Genomic DNA, 23,341 nt, shown 5'->3' with positions numbered 1-23,341 from the left:
GTAATATTTTCGATTCCGACAATATTTCTATTTCCGATAATATTCCTGATACGAACCATATTTCCGTTTCCGGCAATATGTTCGACTTCAATAATATTTATATTTCGTTTCCGGTAATATCTTCATTTTCGGCAAATATTCTTTCTTTGCCTTTTGACAGTTTGTTAAGCTCCCACTAAAACCAACATCCATCATTTCCGAATATCCATAATTAGAGATTCATTGAATATAATATTCAACCAAATACTTGATCCGTTCACGTACTATTTGTGTGACCCTACGGGTTCAGTCAAGAGTAAGTTATGGCATTAATTACATTAATTCCACTTGAACTGAAGCGGCCTCAAGCTAGACATTGATCACTTGATCTCACTGAATAATCAACGTGTTTAATTAATACTGAACCGCATTTATTAGACTTAGAATTAAATGCATTAAATGAAAACTTGGACCAAGGGCATTCTTTCCTTCAGTCTCCCACTTGTACTTAGGGACAAGTGTGCATTTCCTAGTTCCTTTATCGCTCGGTGCCTGCTCATGAACATAAGGTAAGACTGGTCATCCTTATTATGTTTAGAGGTATTTCTCGGTGTCAGAGTTCAACTAGTCAAATAAACAGATAATCATAGCATATGATTCATCTGAGAACAACCATGCATTTTACAGTTTCTAACTCTCCGAGTGGCCTTATACAACTCTTGGCATCTCTTCCCGATTTATGGGAGGACAATCCCAATCTTGTGATCTTGAGTTTAGACATCGTTTGATAGGTGATTACCCGAGCGCTGCCGTTATGGTCTCCTTTTACGGTGCGACGGTTGACAATGTTAAAGCAACCAGTTCTCAAACAAGTAAGATCAAATCACTCAAGTATTGAGGATTAGCGTCTAATTAGATAATGAAATTTACTTATGACATATTTTCATCTCTTACAGTAAAGTTTCATAGGTCTTGTCCGATACTAGTCTTGTCAAGTAAGTATCTATGCAAATGATTATGACATTTTCATGTCCACATAGTTCAAGAAACAGAACTACTAGTCATCTTGCATTCTAGTCGTCTAACGTTTTCTATGCGTCTATCTTTATAGAAAACTTCCGACCAGGGACCATTTTCAAATTTTGACATTCAAGTTCACTTGATACACATTTCTTAGTCACATGACTGGTACTGACAGTATATCTTGAATTTTTGTCAAATTGAAAGGACTCATCATTTAATAAAAGCATAAAAATTAAATGGAAGAATGAAGCTTACTTCATTTCTATGAATGGTTAACCATAATGTTTTACAAAGTATTTCAAAAATTAAAACTCTAAAACATTAAAAGGACATCAAATCCATTCTCCAATATGCTTGATTCCCATAGCTGCTTTGTGCGAGTTGTGCTTCGCTTGTGGCAGAAGGTTTTGTCAATGTATCTGAGATGTGGTCATCAGTTCCAATCTTGCTTATCTCGACTTCTTTTCTTTCAACGAACTCTCGTAGAATGTGAAATCTACGAAGTACATGTTTCACTCTTTGGTGGTGTCTAGGCTCCTTTGCCTGTGCAATAGCTCCATTATTGTCACAATATAGAGCTACTGGTCCTTTAATGGAGGGGGCTTGTAGACACCTACTTTTGTCCCCATTCCCGAAAGGGAAAGGTTCGATGATGAAAACATAAATCTCCACTTGACAACGCATCTCCTATAAAATAAAGAATCTCAATTCCCCTTCTCGTTTCACCCGAAACCTGCTATTTATAGAAACCTGCTATTTATGGAAACCTGCTAAAAATAGTAACTGCCGTAAAGGGTAGCTTCTAAAAGTGGCAAGTCATAAAAGATAGAAACCTGTCAGAATTAGGTGTTGCACTCCAACATAAATCCTAAATGAGATAGAAAACTGCGAGAATCCTATTCCTAATATGATTCGGAAGTAAGAGTTACGTATTAATTAAAATCCTAACGAGCCTAGAGTTCGTAACGGGCCCAGACGCATTCCGTCATGAAATTGATACGCACCAAAAGACTCGATTAAGTCTCAAACACTACGGATTTCAGGAATCCGAATCTGACTAAGAAAACAGCCCAGACCCTATTTTCAACGCCTGGCTCTGGGCGCCGAAATCTTTGGCGCCCAGGCCTGGGCGCTGGAATTACCTGGGTACGTGTTTTTTCCTAATTCTTCGTGGATTAGAGCTCTGCAATTCTATCTTTCCACAAACTCTTTTCTATAAATATAGCCCAAATTCGACGTGAAAACAGAACACACAATTCATATTCTAAGTATTGACTCCAACCCTTAGCCTAAGCCTCACGCTGCGAAATTGTTCACGCGTTCTGTCGCAATCGATCCATAAATCGAAAAGAACGTATCCTGTCCCATAATTTGAGATTCGTTAAATAAAAAGGAGAAATAGCAAAGTCAAAGTGGTTAGTTTTCTGAGAACCGTGACGCACCTCTCAAGGGTGCGTCGTAATGTGTCCTTTTTCTATGATTTAATTGCTTTCCTCGCCCTTTTTATGAACTGTTAAACTAACTAAATCTGATTGTTCTACCACGCCTAAAAAATATAATATTTTTGGGAAATTGGATTATCATGCTAGGTCCCTTAATGCTATTTAAATCAGATAATCGCGATCGATCTAGTATTATATGTTGCATATTGCTAAAATCAACTCAGATTAGTTTAATAGTGAACGCATGTCCCTTCAATTATTTATGCTGAGCTAGTAAGGATATCCTGCCTCTGGAGTTATCGACGAGCGAGTACTCCTCTCGGTAGTTACAGTCCCCCGAACCCTCAATCTCTACCCTGCGGGTGTATGTTGAGAGATCCCCATACTAGGGATCACAAGGGAACCTACGGCCGTCGTGGTCAAACATAATTGCACTCCCTTTATGTCACGATAACCGGGTTTTGTCAGTTTTTCTCATTGTCGTTAAAAACTGAATGGCGACTCCTATATTACTAGTCAATTGGGTGTAAACTCACAGGAAATCCAATTACACTTGATTGAATAAAAAGAATCGTCACACCCACGAGGGACGAGGTCACACATTAGCCTCGTGCTTTTTCGACCCCCTCACAGGGCTACACCAAGCTCACCAATGAACTTCCTTATCCAAATTTCTTCCTTTGCTGCTTCATGTGCAGCAATGTACTCCGCTTCAGTTGTAGAATCTGCAATAGTGCTTTGCTTGGTACTTTTCCAGCTTACTGCTCCTCCGTTGAGGCAGAAGACAAAACCAGACTGTGATCTGAAATCATCTTTGTCAGTTTGGAAGCTTGCGTCCGTATAGCCTTCAATCAATTCATCATCTCCACCATAGACCAGGAAGTCATCTCTGTGGCCTTTTCAAGTACTTCAGAATGTTCTTGGCAGCAGTCTAATGTGCCTCTCCTGGGTCTAACTGGTATCTGCTTGTAGCACTGAGTGCCTACGACACATCTGGGTGTGTACATATCATAGCATACATTATTGAACCAATCAATGATGCATATGGTATCCCACTCATTCGTCTTCTCTTATCTGGTTTTTTTGGACACTTAGTCATTCCATGAGACATGGGTAGGTGACCTCTCTTGGAGTCAGCCATATTGAACATATCAAGTACCTTATTGATATAAGTACTTTGACTAAGTCCAATCATCTTCTTGGATCTATCTCTGTAGATCTTGATGCCAAAATGTACTGTGCTTCACCTAGATCCTTAATCGAAAAACATTTCCCAAGCCAAGTCTTTATAGAGTTCAATATTGGAATGTCATTTCACATAAGTAATATGTCATCGACATATAATACTAGGAAAGCAATCCTGCTCCCACTGGCCTTCTTGTATACACAAGATTCATCTGCGTTCTTGATGAAGCCAAAGTCACTGACTGCCTCATCAAAACGTATATTCCATCTCCTTGATGCTTGCTTCAATCCATAAATGGATTTCTTAAGCCTGCATACCTTTTTAGAATTCTTTGGATCTTTAAAACCTTCAGGTTGTGTCATAAACACAGTTTTTGTTAAAACGCCGTTTGAGAAAGCAGTTTTGACATTCATCTGCCATATTTCATAATCATAATATGCAACGATTGCTAACATTATCCGAATAGACTTTAGCATTGCAACTGGTGAAAAGGTTTCATCGTAATCCACACCGTGGACTTGCCTGTATCCTTTTGCAACCAATCTAGCTTTGAAAACTTCCTTTTTCCCGTCCTTGTCATTTTTCAACTTGAAAAACCATTTGCTTCCTATGGCTTGGTAGCTATCTCGAAAATCGACCAAATCCCAAACTTGTTTTCAGACATGGAGTCTAATTCATATTGCAAGGCTTCTTGCCACTGCTTGGAGCTAGGGCTCGTCATATCTTGTTTGTAAGTCGCAGGTTCATCACTTTCAAGTAATAGAACTTCATGGCTCTCGCTCGTCAAAATACCTAAGTACCTTTCCGGTTGAGACCTGTATCTCTGCGATCTACGCGGTGCAACAACTCTAGTTGGTTCTTGAACCTCACCAGATACTTCTACAGATCTCTGAGTTTCAACATGAATATCATCTTGATTATTCTCTAGAGTTTGTTGTTCGACTCGAATTTCTTCGAGGTCTACTTTTCTCCCACTTGTCATTTCGGAAATGTGATTTCTTTCCAAAAAGATACCATCTCGAGCAACAAAAACCTTTTTCTCAGATGTATTGTAGAAGTAATACCCCTTTGTTTTCTTTGTATAGCCCACAAGGATACATTTGTGAGATTTCGGTTGAAGTTTGTCTGAAATTAATCGTTTGACGTGTGCTTCACAACCCCAAATCTTAAGAAAATACACTTTTGGAGGCTTTACATGCCATAGTTCATTGGAGTCTTTTCGACAGCTTTTGACGGATCTCTATTTAGTGTGAGTGCAGTTGTTTTTATTGCATGTCCCCAAAATTCTTTTGGAAGTTTGGCCTGACCCATCATTGAACGAACCATGTCTAGCAAGGTTCTATTCTTCCGTTCCGATACACCATTCCATTGTGGTGTTCCAGGAGGAGTCAATTCTGACAAGATTACAGAATCTTTCAGATGGTCATCAAATTCATAGCTCAGATATTCACCGCCTCTGTCAAACCGCAGTGCTTTAATCTTCTTGCCTAGTTGATTCTCTACTTCACTATAAAATTCCTTGAAATTGGAAAAGGATTCAGACTTGTGCTTCATTAGGTAGATATAGCCATATCTACTGAAGTCGTCAGTAAAAGTGATAAAGTAGCTAAAACCACCTCTAGAATTTGAACTCATTGGTCCACATACATCCGTATGGATTAATCCCAATAGTTCACTTTCTTTTTCTCCAACTTTAGAGAAAGGTTGCTTTGTCATTTCCAAGTAAGCATGATTCGCATTTACCATAATCCTCTAAGTCAAATGGTTCTATAATTCCTTCTTTCTGAAGTTGTTCCATGTGTTTCATGTTAATATGGCCCAATCGACAATGCCAAGGATATGTGAGATCTTAATCATTTTTTATGGCCCTTTTGTATTTATATTATAAACTTCTTTGTCGTGGTCTAGCACATAAAGTCCATTGACTAACTTTGCAGATCCATAAAACATTTCTTTAAAATAAAACGAGAAACTAGTGTCTTTTATTTCATAATTAAAGCCCTTAGCATCCAAGCAAGAAACATAAATAATGTTTTTAGTAATACTTGGAACATGGAAACACTCTTCCAGTTCCAAAACTAGCCCAGAGGGAAACGACAAATGATAAGTGCCTACAGCTAATGCAGCAATCCTTGCTCCAATTGCCACTCATAGGTCGACTTCTCCCTTGCTAAGCCTTATACTTCTTCTTAGTCCATACATAAGTGTGAGCCACAACCTGTATCCAACACCCAAAAAGTTGAATTAGCAAGTTTACAGTCTATAACGAAAATACCTGAAGGTGGAATGACTATTCCATTCTTCTAATCTTCCATTAGTTTCAAGCAATCTCTCTTTCAATGCCCCTTCTTCTTACAGTAGAAGCATTCAGACTCAGAAGTGGGTTGGCTCACCTTCTTCTTTGCAGAATTGGAGCCATTTTGCTTAGGTGGGCTAACTTTCTTGCCACCCTTCTTAGGATTCCTCTTCTTACCAGATTTCTTGAATTTTCCCCCTCGCACCATAAGCACATCTTGCTTATCATTCTCGAGCGTCTTTTCAGCAGTTTTCATCATACCGTGAAGCTCGGTTAGCGATTTTTACAAACTATTCATATTGTAATTCAGTTTGAACTGATCATACCCGCTATGAAGAGAATGGAGGATGGTGTCTACAACCATTTCTTGGGAGAATTGCTGATCTAGCCTACTCATATTCTTGATGAGTCCAATAATCTTGAGAACATGTGGAACTACGGGCTCGCCTTTCTTGAGCTTGGTCTCAAGAACTTCCCTATGGGTCTCGAATCTATCGACTCACTGATGATCGTGAAAGTATCTGAGTTCATGAACGTTTTCTGTAGATCCGCTCCCATAGTAGCAAGCATTAGGCACTTCACATCCTTGTTGGCTTCAATCCAATGATTGAGGGCAGCCTGAGTGACCCCTTCGCCAGCGGCTTCGGGCCTCTTCTCATCTAGGACATACTCCTTCCCTTCCTGCATAAGAACTATTTGCAAGTTCCTTCGCCAGTCAAGGAAGTTTTTCCCGTTCAACTTCTCGTTTTCGAGAATTGATCAAATGTTGAATGAATTGTTGTTTGCCATAGTAAAAACTACAATTGAAAAGAATAAACAAGTAAATAACCATTCATACATGCTCTTAATAAAATTAAATTCAAGCAATCATGCATGATTCAAAGTTATTAAGCATTTTATTCGAGTTTATGTGTTCCGTTAGGTGTGAATAAAATGAATCCAATATCCTCAAAATTATTAAAGAACTAAGCATGCATTGGCTTGTCTTAATTCTAAAACATTTTAGGTAAGCAAATCCGTTGCTAATAGCCTAGGAACTACTCTTGGTTGATAGGTACGTCTAAGTAATTATTAGGAAAACCTATCCCATTTGCCACAACATAAAAGGACTCCTTACATATATCGTTGAGTTCAACCAAAATCAACTTAATTGTACTCACAACTAATGTGTACCTTAGCCCCAATAAAATCAAGAAGTGACACCTCGCTTTGGCGGAAAACTATCACTAACTTGACATAAAGGTGAGAAAGTAATTGTTATTTTGGAATGGCACCTTTTAACTCAATTTTAAACTTTGGAACTTAAGGCTTTTACTATGTTAGTTTGATTTTAAGTGAACTAAAATCCTTAATCATGCATCATAATCAAGCCACAATCTCATACATAATATCAAAACATATTTAAAACAATAAATATATTAAAGCATGCATAAGATTAAGTGTGATCTAGTATGGCGCAACTTCATCTTGAAACTTCAACTTCAAAATCCGTCTTGAAAATGGATTGGAACTTCGTTCTTGAATTTCACCATGGGAGGCTCCATTTTCTTCAAATAGGACTTGCAGTAATTAAACTAATTACAACCAATTGATGGTACGCAGACCATATTGAAATAAAAACCATGGTACTTTGGACCATATGTTAAATTCAAATTTAATGGTACGCAGACCATATTTTCTATCCTATTTGGGCCATACTAGTCACTTTCCGCAACCTGCAAAACAATGTATTTACAATATACCATTCACCTATTCATTTATCAATGAATGTCCCACTTAGCAAGTAATTAAGCAGAAAAATGCATCACATAATAATTGCAACTACTAATTAAGGCTCAAGAATCTACCAATTATTTGAACTTATTAGGACCTAATCAAGAGTTTAACCATTCATGAATAAAACTCCCACTCAAACCATGAACTATATGCTTCAATAATTTTTAAACATAAAAATGTCTTTCCAAGTTTAATCGGAAACCACATATTTAATTAAAAATTTAAAGCTCGTATATTTAATATTTTAAATCCGTTTTGATTAATTCTAGTTGATTAAAATAAATTAATCATAACGAAAATTAAATCGGACATTGGGCCAAGGCAAGTCCATGAGCACGAAGCCCACACCTCACCAAGGCCATGCGCGCACAACTACGCTCGCTCGCCCAGCGCTTGCTGGACCGCGCTTGTCCATCGCCTAGGCCACTGCACGGCAGCAGGCCATGGGCCGCGTGCATCGCTGCATCGCCCATGTGCTTGTGTGCACAAGGAAGCACACTTGGCCGAGGCCAGCGCCCACCTTGTTGTTGCGCGCACAGGCAACAGGCACGCAAGGCAGCGCGCACAAGTGTGCCTTCCCAGCGTTGCTTGCCTTGCCTCGTTCTCTCGCCTATCCTCGTTCACTCGCACATAGCACACATGCACAGGCCGTAGCCCATGTGTGTGCTTTACGCTTTGCTCATTGCCATGGTACCACATGGGAGACGAGCTCCTTTGCTCGTCGTCGCATGCTCGTATCATTGCAACACTCCTTAAGGGTAACAGTAGGCTTCCATTGCTTCATGTGTGCAATTTTGTGAACATTCATAAAATCAATATTTTAATATATTTCAAAATTTATGACAAATTAATAAATCGTATTAATTTCATAAAATTTTTGGCGATTAATCGAAAATTCATTAATTAAAATAATTTCCGATAAACTTTAGGGATTAAAGTTAGGTTTCAAATTTTTTAAAGATTCAAACTTTAACAAATTTTAGGTGGTGTTTTAATCATAAGATCCGAATTAAATTACTAATTAATTATGAAATCAAAATAAATTCTGAATTATTTGAATTTCAACCAATTAATTATAATTACAAATTAGGTAGCATAATTAACGAATTTAAAACTTAAAATTGTTAATCTTATGCAGTAGGTCTTTAATTAACTCAAGATTATTAAACAAGATTCGCAAATATTAATTTTTAATATCATTAAAAATATACTTATGCATCCGAAAAACTAAAACCTCCGATAAGTCATAGTTAGGCTTCGAATTTGAGAATTCTGGGTTCGGCCGAAAAAGGATTTTTTGTCAAAATTTTAAAATGCCGTTTACATGCGGAATTCACTATAAAATCATAAGATTCCGATCATTATTGACAAAACTGCCGAAAACCCTACGAACATATAAATTAATAATCGCATGAATTTCAAATTAATTATACCAAATTAATTCACCCCTTTAATTCTTTACAAATTTATAAGATTAATCCATATTAATTTAAATGATTATGAAATTAATTAGAGGCTCGTGATACCACTGTTAGGTTATGAACAATCCAATGTCATGCAGAAAAACAATAAATGCCAGAATCCAAATTAAATGCACATAATCATTTAGCATAATTTAGTGAACACACTTTATGATGCGTGTTTTCCCTAGCTACTCCCGAACCGAACAAGAACAAGTTAGAACGCCAAACGTCGTCCCTCCGTAGAAAGTCCACAGTACTTTCAGATCCACCTTAGATCGTACCAACTAGTATATAATATAAGGTTTATGATTTCGGGATCTCACTTTTAGGTGATAGGCAAAGTGTATTGAATTGATGTGTTTATTCATGACCATAGGCCATGTATTTATAGGAAGTAGGAAAGACCCTAGGAGCCAAAAGCCTAGCACGGTTTTAGGAAAGTCTTGGAAATATACCAAAAACCAAAACCCCTAAAACCCTTAGGGCTGGCCGGCTGCCTTGCTTGCATAGCAAGCAAGCCGCCCAGCCTTGGTGCATAAGCAAGGCACGAGGCCTGCTTCGTGCGCTGGCCCGAGGCAGCAGGCCCATCAGCGCTAGCCCGCGTGCTAGGTGCAACAGCGCTGGTGCATGCATGCTGGCCGGCAGCGCTGGCCTTGTTGTCGTGCGCTGGCCTGCTGGACCATGGCACAAGGCGCTGCGCCATGGCCCATGAGTGAGTGGTTGTTGCTTCGTGCAACGGTCCGTCGCTCGTTTCGTGCTTCCGATTTGTTTTTCCGATTCCAGAATTTATTTCCGATTCGAACAATATTTACGTTTCCGAAAATATTTCCGATTCCGACAAGATTTTCGATTTCGACAATATTTTCGATTCCAATAATATTTTCTTTTCCGGTAATATTTTCGATTCCGACATTATTTCTATTTCCGATAATATTTTTTATTCCGGCAATATTTGTATTTCCGATAATATTTCCGATACGAACCATATTTCCGTTTACGACAATATCTTCGACTTCGATAATATTTATATTTCCGTTATGAACCATATTTCCGTTTCCGGTATTATCTTCATTTCCGGCAAATACTCTTTCTTTGCCGTTTGAAAGTTTATTTAGCTCGCACTGAAACCAACATCCGTCATTTCCGAATATCCATAATTAGAGTATTCATTGAATATAATATTCAACCAAATACTTGATCCATTTACGTACTATTTGTGTGACCCTACGGGTTCAGTCAAGAGAAAGTTGTGGCATTAATTACATTAATTCTACTTGAACTGAAGCGGCCTCTAGCTAGGCATTCAGATCACTTGATCTCACTGACCAATTAACTTGCTTAATTAATACTGAACCGCATTTATTAGACTTAGCATTAAATGCAAACTTGGACCAAGGGCATTATTTCTTTCAAAAGGAGCTAGTCAAAATAGAAGTTGTATAAGTCAAATGAAGTCATCAATGTATATTCTCTCCCTCCACTATGTTCTATCCAACGTCATTATTTCCTCAATCCCAAGAAAGTTCATATCGTGCTCAATCACCTTCTACCAAGTTTTCTTAGGTCTTTCTCTACCCCTTGCAATTCTATCACTTTGCCACCCATCTAGCCTCCTAACCAGGGCATCACTTGATCTTCTGCTTACATGCCCAAACCATCTTAAACGATTTTCTATCATCTTAAACTCAATCAGTGCAACCCCTACTTTCTTCTTAATAATCTCATTGCTAAAGCGATCCTTTCTTGTATGCCAACACATCCAATGTAACATGCGCATCTCCGCCACATTCATCTTATGCACGTGATAATGTTTCACTGCCCAGCATTCGCATTCCGTGTCGTATAACAACGCCGGTCAAATTACTGTGCGGTAAAATTTTCCCTTCAATCTTTGGGGCATGCCTGGATCACATAGGAACCCCGTAGCACTTTTCCACTTCAACCAACCTGTTTTGATTTTATGAGCCACATCGCCATCCAATTCCTCATCCTTTTGGATAATAAATCCTAAATAACTGAACATTTCAAAGCCTTGGACAATTTTCCCATCTAAGGCAATCGCCCATGTCTCTCTGTCTTGGACTCCACTAAACTTACACTCCATATATCCCGTCTTGTTTCTACTCAGCCTAAAACCCCGAGATTCCAACGTTTGTCTCCATAACTCCAACTTACTTTCCACTCCTTGTTTTGTTTCATCAATCAGCACAATATCATCTGCATGAAGGAAATAGTGCCCTTGGTCCAAGTATGCATATAATATTAAGTCTAATAAATGCGGTTCAGTATTAATTAACAAGTTAATAATTCAATGAGATCAAGTGAGCTGAATGCCTGACTAGAGGCCGCTTCAATTCAAGTGGAATTAATTATATTAATCCACAACTTACTCTTGACTGAACCCGTAGGGTCACACAAATAGTACGTAAATGGATCAAGTATTTAATGGCATTAAATACTCCATCTATGGATATTCGGAATCGACGGATCTTGGTTTCAGTGGGAGCTGAGATCGCCACAGGCAAGAAATGAATACTCCGAAAACGATGATATTGCCGGAAACGGAAATATGGATCGTATCGGAAATATAAATATTATCCAAGTCGTAGATGTTGCCGGAAACGGAAACATGGTACGTATCGGAAAATATTATCGGAAATGGAAATATTGCCGGAATCAGAAATATTGCCGGAAACGGAAATATTGTCAGAATCGGAAATATTATCGGAATAGGAAAATAATTCCGGAAACGGAAATATTAAATATTTGTTCGAAACGGAAATTAATTCCGGAATCGAAAATATTAAATATTGTTCGTATCGGAAATAAATTCCGGAATCGGGAATTTAATCGGAAGCGTATCGTACGAATTAGCATCGGACGAGGCCTGCCAGACGAAGGCCCAGCACGAAGCCGGGCCATCGCCCAACAAGCCATGCGCGCCACACGAACAGCCAAGGCCACGCCAGGCCCAGCGCAAGGCCAGGCCCAGCAGGCCGTGGCAGCGCGCGCAGTGGGCTGCAGCTCGCGTGGGCTTGTAGCACGCGTGGGCCGAGCGGCCGTGTGGGCTGTGCGCGGGCATGGCCTGCACGCTTGCGGTTCATGCTCGTGTAGTGTTTGTGTTCACATACGAAACCTAAAAAGTATAGGATTTGTTTAATGATTAAATTCCTAATCCTAAAAGATAAATTAATTAAATAAGAATTCTACTAGGATTCTAATTTAATTAATTCGTATCCTAGTAGGATTCGATTACTTATTCCATGGTCTATAAGTATGAGTTAAGGGCTCATAATTTATATCGAGTATTCAAGGATTCAAAGTGATTTTTGAGAGCAAAAATCAGTCACACAATTGCCTACAACTTGCCGAAAATTCTAAGTACCTTAAGGGCGATTCTAGTTGATCAAGCTTAAGGCGGATCCGGACGTGTTGTGGACTATCTACGGAGGGACGACATTTGGAGTCCTAAAGACTTGTTCTTGTTCGGTTCGGGCGCAGCTAGGGAGGGCACGCAACAAAGTGTATGCATCTAAACTATGCTAAATGATTATGTGTAAATAATATGTTTTTCTGGCTTTATGGTTTTTCCGCATGATTTATGTTTTGTCATATGAATCATAATATGATAGTGGTATCAGAGCCTCTTATTATTTTCATAATCTAAATTGCATGAACATGGTTAAATTTTACAAATTTGCAAAGAATTAAAGGGGTGATTAATTTTTGTAATTAATTGCAAATTGCGTTTATTTAATTATATGTACACAGTTTTTCGGCAGTTTTTTCGTTACTCATCCAAATCGAGTGATTTTTGTGTCAAATCCGCATGTAAAAGGCATTCTAAAATTTTGACAAAAACAATATTTTTCGGCCGAACCCGGAATTCCCAAATTCGAAGCCTAACTATGACTTTTCGGAGGTTTTAGTTTTTCGAACGCAAAAGTTAATTTGTAAATTTAAGATGTTAAATTAAGTATTTGCGATTCTTGTTGATAAATCTTGAATTTTTTATTGACTTACAGTATATGTTTAACAAGTTTGAATTCCTAGCCTTGTTAATTATACAACCTAATTTGTAATTATGATTAATTTGTTGAAATTCGAATAATTTAGAATTAATTTGATTTTCATAATTAATTAATAGTTTAATTAGGTATCTATGATTAAAATCCACCATAAAAATTGTTAATTTATTTTAAATTTTTAATTTTTATGACCTAGATTTGAATCCATGTTAATCGGAAATTAATTGATTAATAAATTTTCGATTTTTCGCCCTAAAATTATGAGATTAATATGTTTTATTAATTTGTCATTAATTTTGAATTAAAAATTTTAAATTTTTATAAAAACGCTCATTAATGTTGCACGCACAAAGCAATGGAAGCTACGTGTTACCCTTAAGGGATGTTGTATAGTGCGGGCACGCGACGACGAGCAAGGGAGCTCGTCGCCCGTGCGGTACGAATGCAGCGAGCAATATAGCGCATGGCGCGCGCACGAGGCAAGGGAGCCTGTGCGTGTGTGCCGTATGTGCTATACGATGAGCGAGGGCGACTATGCAAGGCACGAGCGAAGAGCAAGACGCGTGTGGGCAGCGATGTTGCCGCGCCACAGCGCGCCTGGCTCGCCCAGCCAGCAAGCAGAACGCGCGAGCAGGGAGCGATCCCTCGCTCGGCGCGCGCTGGCCTACGCAGCAACACGCGACACAGCACAAGGCTGCGCGCAGCGTGGCCAGCTGTGGCGTGTGGTTGTGGGTGCTTTGTGCTACGATCAATCGAGCGCGGCGCGCTGCCTCGTAGCTTGATGGGGCTTGGGCGCAAGCCCAAAGTGCCTCGTCTTGCGACGATTGGTACGTTTTGATTTTAATTTTAATTTTCAGTTCGGAAACGATTTTAATTAATTTTAAAATTCAAAATTTAAATTGTTTTCTTGGATTTTAATTTTGAATATTATAATTATTATAAATTTTATTTATACTGATTATTTTACTAAAGTTAAATCTTGAATTAATTTAAATTTGTTTAATTCAACCGAAATAAATTAAATTAATAGATTCGATTATGAATTTATATGAGCTTTAAATTTTAATTAAATTTGTATGTTTCGGGTTAGACTAGAAATACATTTTTATGTTTAAAATTAGTAAAGCATATGAATTTATTGGTTTTAGTGGGAGTATTTTTAGTCATAAACTCTTGATTAGGTCTACAAATCCCTTAAGGTTAAACAACTTGATTAGAATTAATAAGGACTGAATAATTGGTAGATTATTGGTGCCCTTAATTAATTGCTGCAAATATTTATGTGATGCATAACGTGTTTTACTAACCAGCTATGTGGGCCATTCATGATAATGAATGGGTGAATGGTATATATTGTATATGTACTGTTTTGCAGGTTATGAAGTGACTAGTATGGCCCAAATAGGATAGAAAATATGGTATGCGTACCATTAATTTGAATGTAATTGGTCTAAAGTATCAAAATTATTTTTCAATTCAAATATGGTCTGCGTACCATCAAATAGTTGTAATTAGTTTAATTATAGCTTATCCTATTTGAAGAAAATGGCGCCTCCCACGGAGATTTTCAAGACGGACTTTGAAGTTGAAGCTTCAAGATGAAGTCGGGCCATACTAGATCACATTTATCTTATGCATGTTTTAAGTTATTTATTGCTTTTAAATATGTCTTAAATATGCATGAGATCAAAGCTTGATTATGTTGCATGATTAAGGATTTTAGTTCACTTAAAATCTAACCAACATAGTAAGAGCCTTAAGTTCCAAACTTAAAAATTGAGTTAAAAGGTGCCATGCCAAAATAACACTTACTTGGATATCCTTTCTTCATCGATCTTAGTAATAGTTTTCCGCCATAGCGAGGTGTTACTTATCGATACTAAAGGGGTAAGGTACACAAATAAATTGTGAGTACATGTTAGTTTTGGTGAAACTCAACGATATAAGTAAGGAGTCCTTTTATGTCGTGGCAAAATCGATAGGTTTATCTAAAAAGTTCTTAGACGTGCCTATCAACCAAGAATAGTTTCTAGACTATTAGCAAAAGGCTTTTGCTTACCTAAAAGATTTTAGAATTGAGTCTAAATACATAATGTGCTTAATTCTTCAATGGATTTTAGGATCTTGGAATCATTTTATTCACACCTGCCGGAACACATAACTTGAATAAAATGCTTAATGAACATTGAATTATGCATGTATGCTAGAATTTAAGTTTATTAAGAGACACTGTGAATGGTTATTTATTTGTTTATTCTTTTTCAATTGTAGTTTTAATTATGGCAAACAACAATTCATTCACACTAGTGGAAAAAACCCCTGTTGTAGCCCCCTTGTTGAGGGGGGCATATATAAGTGGGCCTCAACAACCACTTAGTCAACACGGGTCAAAAAATTTACTAACAGGTTGGGGCGGGCTTTTTTAGAGTTCGCTTCAATAGAACTTGTTGGAGGGGGCTTTATATTGCCCGCCTCAATAGATACTAGTCTAAAGGGGCGGGCTTTGTTTTGTTCGCTTCAACCGATATTCACGAAATTTAAAACAATAAAAACATAGCTTCTCATCGCCAAACCGATAAAACAATCCCTTCAAATCTCTTTATTCAAACAAAGCAAGTACGCTTCTAGTGCAATCTGCAGGCGAGTTCGCACCGCTCCTCACCGCGCGCCTCCACCACCACCACCACCTTCCTCGCCTCCTCTTCCATAGTAGTCGGCCCCGACCGTCGTCTTCCCTATCTCGGTTGACTCTGTTTCACACAGTGACGCAATCTGTCAAGGTGAGCTTTTAATTGATTCTTGTTTTGCTTGGTCTTAAAATTCAGTTTCCCTTCAATTAGTTGAGCATAATGAGTTGATTATGCAGAAAGTTTAGGCTAATGTTCCAATATTGGATGAATTTACAAATTAGGGTTTGATATTTGTGGTTTTCTAGTTCAATTGTTAGTTTATAATTGATTCTTTTTTGTTTTTGTTCTGGCCGGGGATGGGGATTGGGTGGATGGGGTCTTCTTTTATTACTGCTTTTTTTGTATGATGAGATGATGGTAGTTGTGGGATTGACTTATCTTACTTTCATTGGCCAACTCGGTTGGGTTCTTGATACTATCGTCTCCCTTTGGGTAACACTCCTCAAACTACTCTACTTGTTTCAATCTTCTATTTCAAACTTTGTTTGTCCATTATTTTGGGTTTAGGATTGTTGTTTTGATGTTAATCTGTCTGATGAGTATTTGATAGTTTGTGTCAGCGAGTTAGCGGTTTTGTTGTTCGTTTGCGTGAGATTGATCATTATCGGATATGAATTTCACTTGCGTGACCCGCGTTGACAAACAAAGTCATTCTTAGTGGTTATGAACTTATGTGCTTGTATATGTTCAGAATAAGGTGATCATTGACTAGAACTGATGCTGCCAGGAAAGTTTTGTAATCCTACCAGTCTAGAGTATATTAGATTTCATACAGAAAAGAGAAGGTTTTGACTTTTCATTGATTTTGTTCCTTAACCACTTATGTACACTTTAAGATGGTTGTTATGGTCCATTCGGGATATTAGGTATGCTGTATTGCTGGATTGAGGTTGATTGCATGTGCAACACAGTTATCCTTTTTAAGGCACTAAACTAAAGTTATGTGCCTTGCTATATGCAGTTTTTGGCTATGAGCCTCATTCGGTGTTGCCAATTGGTGTTGTTTCTCTTGCTGATCTTACAGTTTTTCTTCCTTTCTCGAAAATTAACGTCTTTGCTAGTACTGTTGTAAGTCCTACATGCCTAAGTCCTAAATTTTCTGACCTCCTATTTTTCTCTCTTATCATTAGTCTTACCTCTTTCTGATGGCTAGATATTCTACACTCCTTTTTTGAGGCATATATGGACATGGTTGGGTCTATCTCCAGCAACTAGAAAGAATTTTAAATCTCGTTTGGCTTCAGGTTACAGTTGTATCATAGTGCCTGGTGGAGTACAAGAGACGTTCCATATGGAGCATGGCTCTGAGGTACGTTATGTAGATTATCTGATTGTTTTTTGTAATCCTGGTTGTGGAGTTGTCAACTTGTGTGAGATTAGACTTTTGTTGTTCGTGTGTGTGACATTGATCAATATTGGATATTAACTTGGAATTTCTTGTCGACTTGCCCATTTTGAAATTTGAATCCATGGTTTTATCTTGTTTTTTTTATTTTTGTCCGTTTTAACTTTTTGTTACAAATTGCGAGTTTGTTCCTTATATATTTGGTGGTCTGTTGAGTGTTTTACTAGCCTATTGTTTCTAGCAATACATATTTTGTTGCTTTCACGTTTGAACTTATAGTTGCTCCAATGCATCAAGTTCTAGTTGGCACATATGATAAGTTACTCTTTTGAACAGATTTGACCAGAAGTTGTTGTTGATTGGTATAGGCTTCAATCCCGAATTTCAAGTTAGTCCTTTTCATAGCCATTACTGCTTTTTAGAGATTCATGTATGTTGCAGCTTTCATAGCCATTACTAGGTTGTTCTATTTGTCGTGCTCACATTGAGTATTATACTATTATGGGTTGTCTGGTCGTTGAGTCCTTTTTCTATTTGGTTCAGGCGGGGAGGGTATCACCGATGGTTGTGAAGATCTTCAAAATTGCCTCTATGTTTGCATTCTTGTGTTTGGTTAAGGATATTCTTTAATCTTCTAATTAACATGCTTCTTCTAGATGGAATTATATGTTTACACTGGCCTTATTTTGTTGATTTAAGGTTTCTGATTTAGACTTGATAGGCTGAGGAGTGAGGACGAGATACTGCAAGGTCTAGCCTTTTGCTATTGTTTACAAATCAGAGTCGTGTCTCTGGCCAAATGAACAATTTAATGAAATCTAAATATTACTACAGTACTATTCCTACTAATATACTACTAGAGACTAGAGACCTATATATTACTACAGTACTACTCCTACTAATATATATTCACAGGAACTAAATGTAACAATTTAATGAAATCTTAATGTCACCAATAATAATGTTATCCCATGTTTTATTTTTATTTATTTTTCTTTAGAATTTCACTTTTTCTCAGTTGAATTCCAATAAGTTCAGTTTAACTTAACACTACTATAACCCATTTTTCGATAAGTTCAGATTGAGCAGTGATGTATAAACGTGCTCTTTCATTTTGCCTTATTTATATTCCTGAATAGCATTATTTATCAAGGTTCTGCCTTAATAATGCTGGTATTGAAGTCTGAATGGTGTATGATGTGGAAAGACGTCAAGGGGTTTCTTTGGGATGGTATATGATGATGTGTTGCTGTTGTTTCGATCTGATAAAATCGAAGTAGTTTCTTCTTCGATCCGTTTTCTAGGTTTTGTTAAAACTTTGGACGTATTGCAGAAAGCAGATCGTTATTTGTATGATGTGATTAAGTGTATTCATGTTGGACTTGTGTATTTCAGAGCGCTAGTGTTTTCTGCTGCTTGGGAACTATAGTGCAGAAAATGGGTTTGCTCTTACATTTATTGAAGGAAATTATTCTGTGTGTTTGTTGAAGTTTCCTTTGCAGTAAACAGCTAGTTCTTTCTAATCGAAACCTGTGATTTAGGACATTAATGTTGTCTATTGTGAGTGAGGTTATGTTGCCTCAGCTGATCTCAAGATATACTGCCGGTGATGCCCACGTATTCTGGTGCTAAGTATAGCAGATTGGTAAACTATAGCAGCAAAGCAAGGAAAAAAAATATTATCATTTTGTGTGCTAACTGTTTCCTTCGTACTTGCTTGGTCCGTCATTGTGTTGAATTGTTTTATCTGTTTGAATTTGCAAAATTGTAGAAATCAAATTATATGGCAGCCTCCTCCTGTTTTCTTTCTTTTTCTCATTTATTTCTTTGTTTAAATTGAGGTGGTTAAAACATGGCAGTTTTTGTTGTTTTTACAGCTTGTTTTGAGTACTGGAAGCGGTGTTAATGGTTTCACTCTAGATCCATCTCTTGGAGTGTATATTTTAACTCATCCAGACATCAAGGTAAGGACACTTTAGCTTCCTGATTAGAACTAGCTAGAACATATTGTTGTTACAGTGGGGAATCTATTTACTTAGCTCGTTATTGTCTTAGATAAATTGTTTTTTACCACCTAAAAAACTAAAACTTGTATTTTACCACCTAATTTTTTTAAAAAAATTGTTTTTTACCACCTGGAAAATAGGAAAATAGATGAAAATGTTATGTGGGGGGCACAATAACGGTAATATTTTATATATGTTCTTTTCTTCCACTATTTCATGTAATTAACTCTATTCTCTTCCTCGCTTTCCTATTTTCCATGAATTCACATAATCTTTCAGCTGATGCTATAACATGCACTCTTAGGTCATAAATCTCATTGAAATTGCTGTCATTTTCCATGCTTAACAGTAGAACACGTACACGTATCCGATGTCGAACTATTGGACATTGGTCTGCAGGATTACTGTATTCAGCTAGCTAAGTGCAGAATCCATCTAGAGTAGTTTATTAGACTAGAAACTAATGTTGGAACTTATCTCTGAAAACAACATTCTCCTAACAGTACACTCTGATTAGTTGTTTAATACAAATTAGTATTCTGATTAGCTGTCAGTACACTCTCACTTTGTAATCAAATATACATTTATATAAAGATTAGTATTCTCATACTCTTCCAATAATTTGGATTAGGTATGAAGACAGTTTCCGCCAAAATCATTGATCTACTGATCATGTATGTTTCTGAATAACTAATTGTGTTCAGATTTTTTATCTAATACTGACAGCGATTTCACAGCACAGTCAGTCCAAGGAAGTATGAGAAACTTCGGGTTTCATATATATCATCATCAAATTTTGGTTGATAGATTATCTGTTAGTCACTTTAAGTTTTCTGAATGTACGAACCTCGAATGAATGAGACCTTTAAACGTAATAGTATCAGGAAGCTAGCAGTATTATTTGTTTGCCGTCTACGTTAAGGAAGGGCTTCACTTGGGGGCCCTAGATTTACAAACCACGACATATTCAAATTAACCAACTAATCATGGTTTGACAGGCATCAGCTTTCGTGGACACTTTAATGCTCACAGAGCAATTAGAAGTACAGTTTAGCTGCATGGTTTTGAACAATTTAATTATCTCTATAGTCTGCAACTATATCTTTTTATGATCCAATGGAATGTAAAGATAATATCGTTAGTGTAAACTTTGGTACTCATATATTTTCCTTCCATCTTGCAGGGATCGAGTCGATTGGAAGAAAGTCAACACGGCCTTAATTAAGGTTTGTAATGCATGATCTAAAGGGAGCTAAGTGGCCAGATTAGAGAAATTTGTTAGACTAGCTCTCTAGCCTTTTGTCTTTATTTGTTAATATTAGTTTTAATTTGTTAGACTAGCTAGCTAGGTGTTTAAAAATTGTAAACGTACGTACTATACGCTTTTCTCTATTGGGTTAATATAAATGAAGTTAATTTAATGATTTATTAATAAAAAATAAGCAGATTCATACCTTTGCTATTCTGGTGTTGATTGGTGTACAGGTTTCAATACTCAATGGTGTATATATATAGATTTGGTTATTGCCACCTATTTTATATTTTAAAAGAATTTGGGAAAAAAAAAATTAATGTTGTTGAAGGGGGCTTTTAATGTACGCCTCAACAACATATGAATTTATGGCGCAAAAATAAGGACCTGTTGAGGGGGGCATTTAAGAAGTGAGCCTCAACAGAGGAGGCTGTTGAGGCGGGCTTCTTAAATGCCCCCCTCAACAGGTCCTTATTTTTCGCGTTTTTGTAGAGGTTGTTGAGGCGGGCTTTTGAAAGCCCCCCACAACAGATCACCTGTTGAGGCGAACAAAGCCCGCCTCAACAGATCACTGAGCTGTTGAAGCTACGTCTGTCGCAGCGGGCCTTGTTCGCCTCAATAAACCCAAAATGCCCCCCTCAACAGGTATTTTTTCCACTAGTGTCAACATTCGATCAATTCTCGAAAAGGAGAAGTTGAGCGGGAAAAACTTCCTTGACTGGCAAAGGAACTTGCAAATAGTTCTTATGCAGGAAGAAAAGGAGTATGTCCTGGAAGAGGCGATGCCCGAAGCCGCAGGCGAAGGGGTCACTCAGGCAGCCCTCAATCGTTGGATTGATGCCAACAAGGATGTGAAATGTCTAATGCTCGCCACCATGAATGCAGATCTGCAGAAAACGTTCATCAACTCAGATGCTTTCACAATCATCAGTGAGTTGAAGAACATGTTCCAAGATCTGGCTCGAGTCGAAAGATTCGAGACTCATAGGCAAATTCTTGAGACCAAGCTTAAGAAAGGCGAGCCCGTAAGTCCACATGTTCTCAAAATAATTGGACTCATTGAGAATATGAGTCGGCTGGATCAGCAATTCTCTCAGGAAATGTCTGTAGACACCATCCTCCATTCTCTTCATAACGAGTATGATCAGTTCAAACTGAACTACAATATGAATAGTCTGGACAAAACGCTCACTGAGCTTCACGGTATGCTGAAGACCGCTGAAAAGACGCTCAAAAGTGATAAGCAAGATGTGCTTATGGTGCGTGGGGGCAAGTTCAAGAAATCTGGAAAGAAGTGGAATGCTAAGAAAGGTGGCAAGAAGGCCAGCCCAACTAAGCAAACTGGCGCCAAGTCTGAAAAGAGGAAGGTCAGTCAACCCACTTCTGAATCCGAATGCTTCTACTGCAAGAAGAAGGGGCATTGGAAGAGAGATTGCTTGAAGCTAAAGGAAGATCAGAAGAACGGAACAGTCGTTCCATCTTCAGGTATTTTCGTTATAGACTGTACACTTGTTAATTCAACTTCTTGGGTATTAGATACAGGTTGTGGCTCACACTTATGTTCCAATTCTCAGGGACTAAGAAGAAGTAGAAAGTTAAGCAAGGGTGAAGTCGACCTACGTGTGGGAAATGAAGCAAGGATTGTTGCATTAGCTGTAGGAACTTATTATTTGTCGTTGCCCTCTGGGCTAGTTTTGGAACTGGAAGAGTGTTTCCATGTTCCAAGTCTTACTAAAAACATCATTTCAGTTTCTTGCTTAGATGCTAAGGGATTTTCCTTTTTAATAAAAGACAATAGTTGTTCGTTTTATTTTAAAGATATGTTTTATGGATCTGCTAGATTAGTCAATGGACTTTATTTATTAGATCACGACAAACACGTTTATAACATAAATACCAAAAAGGATGATTCAGATCTCACCTATCTGTGGCATTGTCGATTAGGCCATATTAACTTGAAACGCATGGAAAGACTTCAAAAGGAAGGAATTCTAGAACCATTTGACTTAGAGGATTATGGTAAGTGCGAATCATGTTTACTTGGCAAAATGACAAAGCAACCTTTCTCTAAAGTTGGAGAAAGAGCAACTGAACTATTGGGTTTAATCCATACAGATGTATGTGGACCAATGAGTACAAATGCTAGTGGTAGTTTCAGCTACTTTATCACTTTCACTGATGACTTCAGTAGATATGGTTATGTCTACCTAATGAAGCATAAGTCTGAATCCTTTGATAAGTTCAAGGAATTTCAGAGTGAAGTAGAGAATCAATTAGGCAAGAAGATTAAGACACTGCGGTCTGATAGAGGCGGTGAATATCTGAGCTATGAATTTGATGACCATCTGAAAGAATGTGGAATTCTATCAGAATTGACCCCTCCTGGAACACCACAATGGAACGGTGTGTCGGAACGGAGGAACAGAACCTTGCTAGACATGGTTAGGTCAATGATGGGTCAGGCCGAACTTCCAATAGAATTTTGGGGACATGCACTAAATACAGCTGCACTCACTATAAATAGAGCTCCGTCTAAAGCTGTCGAAAAGACTCCATATGAGTTATGGTTTGGAAAGCCTCCAAAAGTGTCTTTTCTTAAGATTTGGGGATGTGAAGTATACGTCAAACGATTAATTTCAGACAAACTTCATCCAAAATCTGACAAATGTATCCTTGTGGGCTATCCAAAGGAAACAAAGGGGTATTACTTCTACAATACATCTGAGAACAAGGTGTTTGTTGCTCGAGATGGTGTCTTTTTGGAGAAGGATCACATTTCCAAAATGACAAGTGGGAGAAAAGTAGACCTCGAAGAAATTCGAGTCGAACAACAAACTCTAGAGAATTCTCAAGAT

The 23,341-nt window shown here is 37.7% G+C and overlaps 1 long non-coding RNA gene across 3 annotated transcripts; it reads left to right on the top strand.

Moving 5' to 3' along the window:
* Positions 1-15,816: 15,816 nt before the first annotated feature.
* LOC130463953 (uncharacterized) lies at positions 15,817-20,676 on the top strand. 3 transcript variants are annotated; one of them, XR_008924229.1, is made up of 5 exons: positions 15,817-15,973; positions 16,845-16,951; positions 17,128-17,192; positions 19,106-19,192; positions 20,418-20,676. It is a non-coding gene; the product is annotated as an uncharacterized lncRNA (long non-coding RNA). The 3 variants fall into 3 exon arrangements; XR_008924249.1 differs by lacking the exon at positions 16,845-16,951 and having other exon boundaries at positions 15,911-15,973; XR_008924213.1 differs by lacking the exon at positions 15,817-15,973 and having other exon boundaries at positions 15,980-16,951.
* The last annotated feature ends 2,665 nt before the right edge of the window (positions 20,677-23,341 follow it).

This window comes from Spinacia oleracea, chromosome 1, assembly GCF_020520425.1.
Source record: "Spinacia oleracea cultivar Varoflay chromosome 1, BTI_SOV_V1, whole genome shotgun sequence".
NCBI lineage: Eukaryota > Viridiplantae > Streptophyta > Magnoliopsida > Caryophyllales > Amaranthaceae > Spinacia > Spinacia oleracea.
The sequence above is the reverse complement of the archived record's forward strand: the minus strand, read 5'-3'. Positions and strand labels throughout refer to the sequence as shown.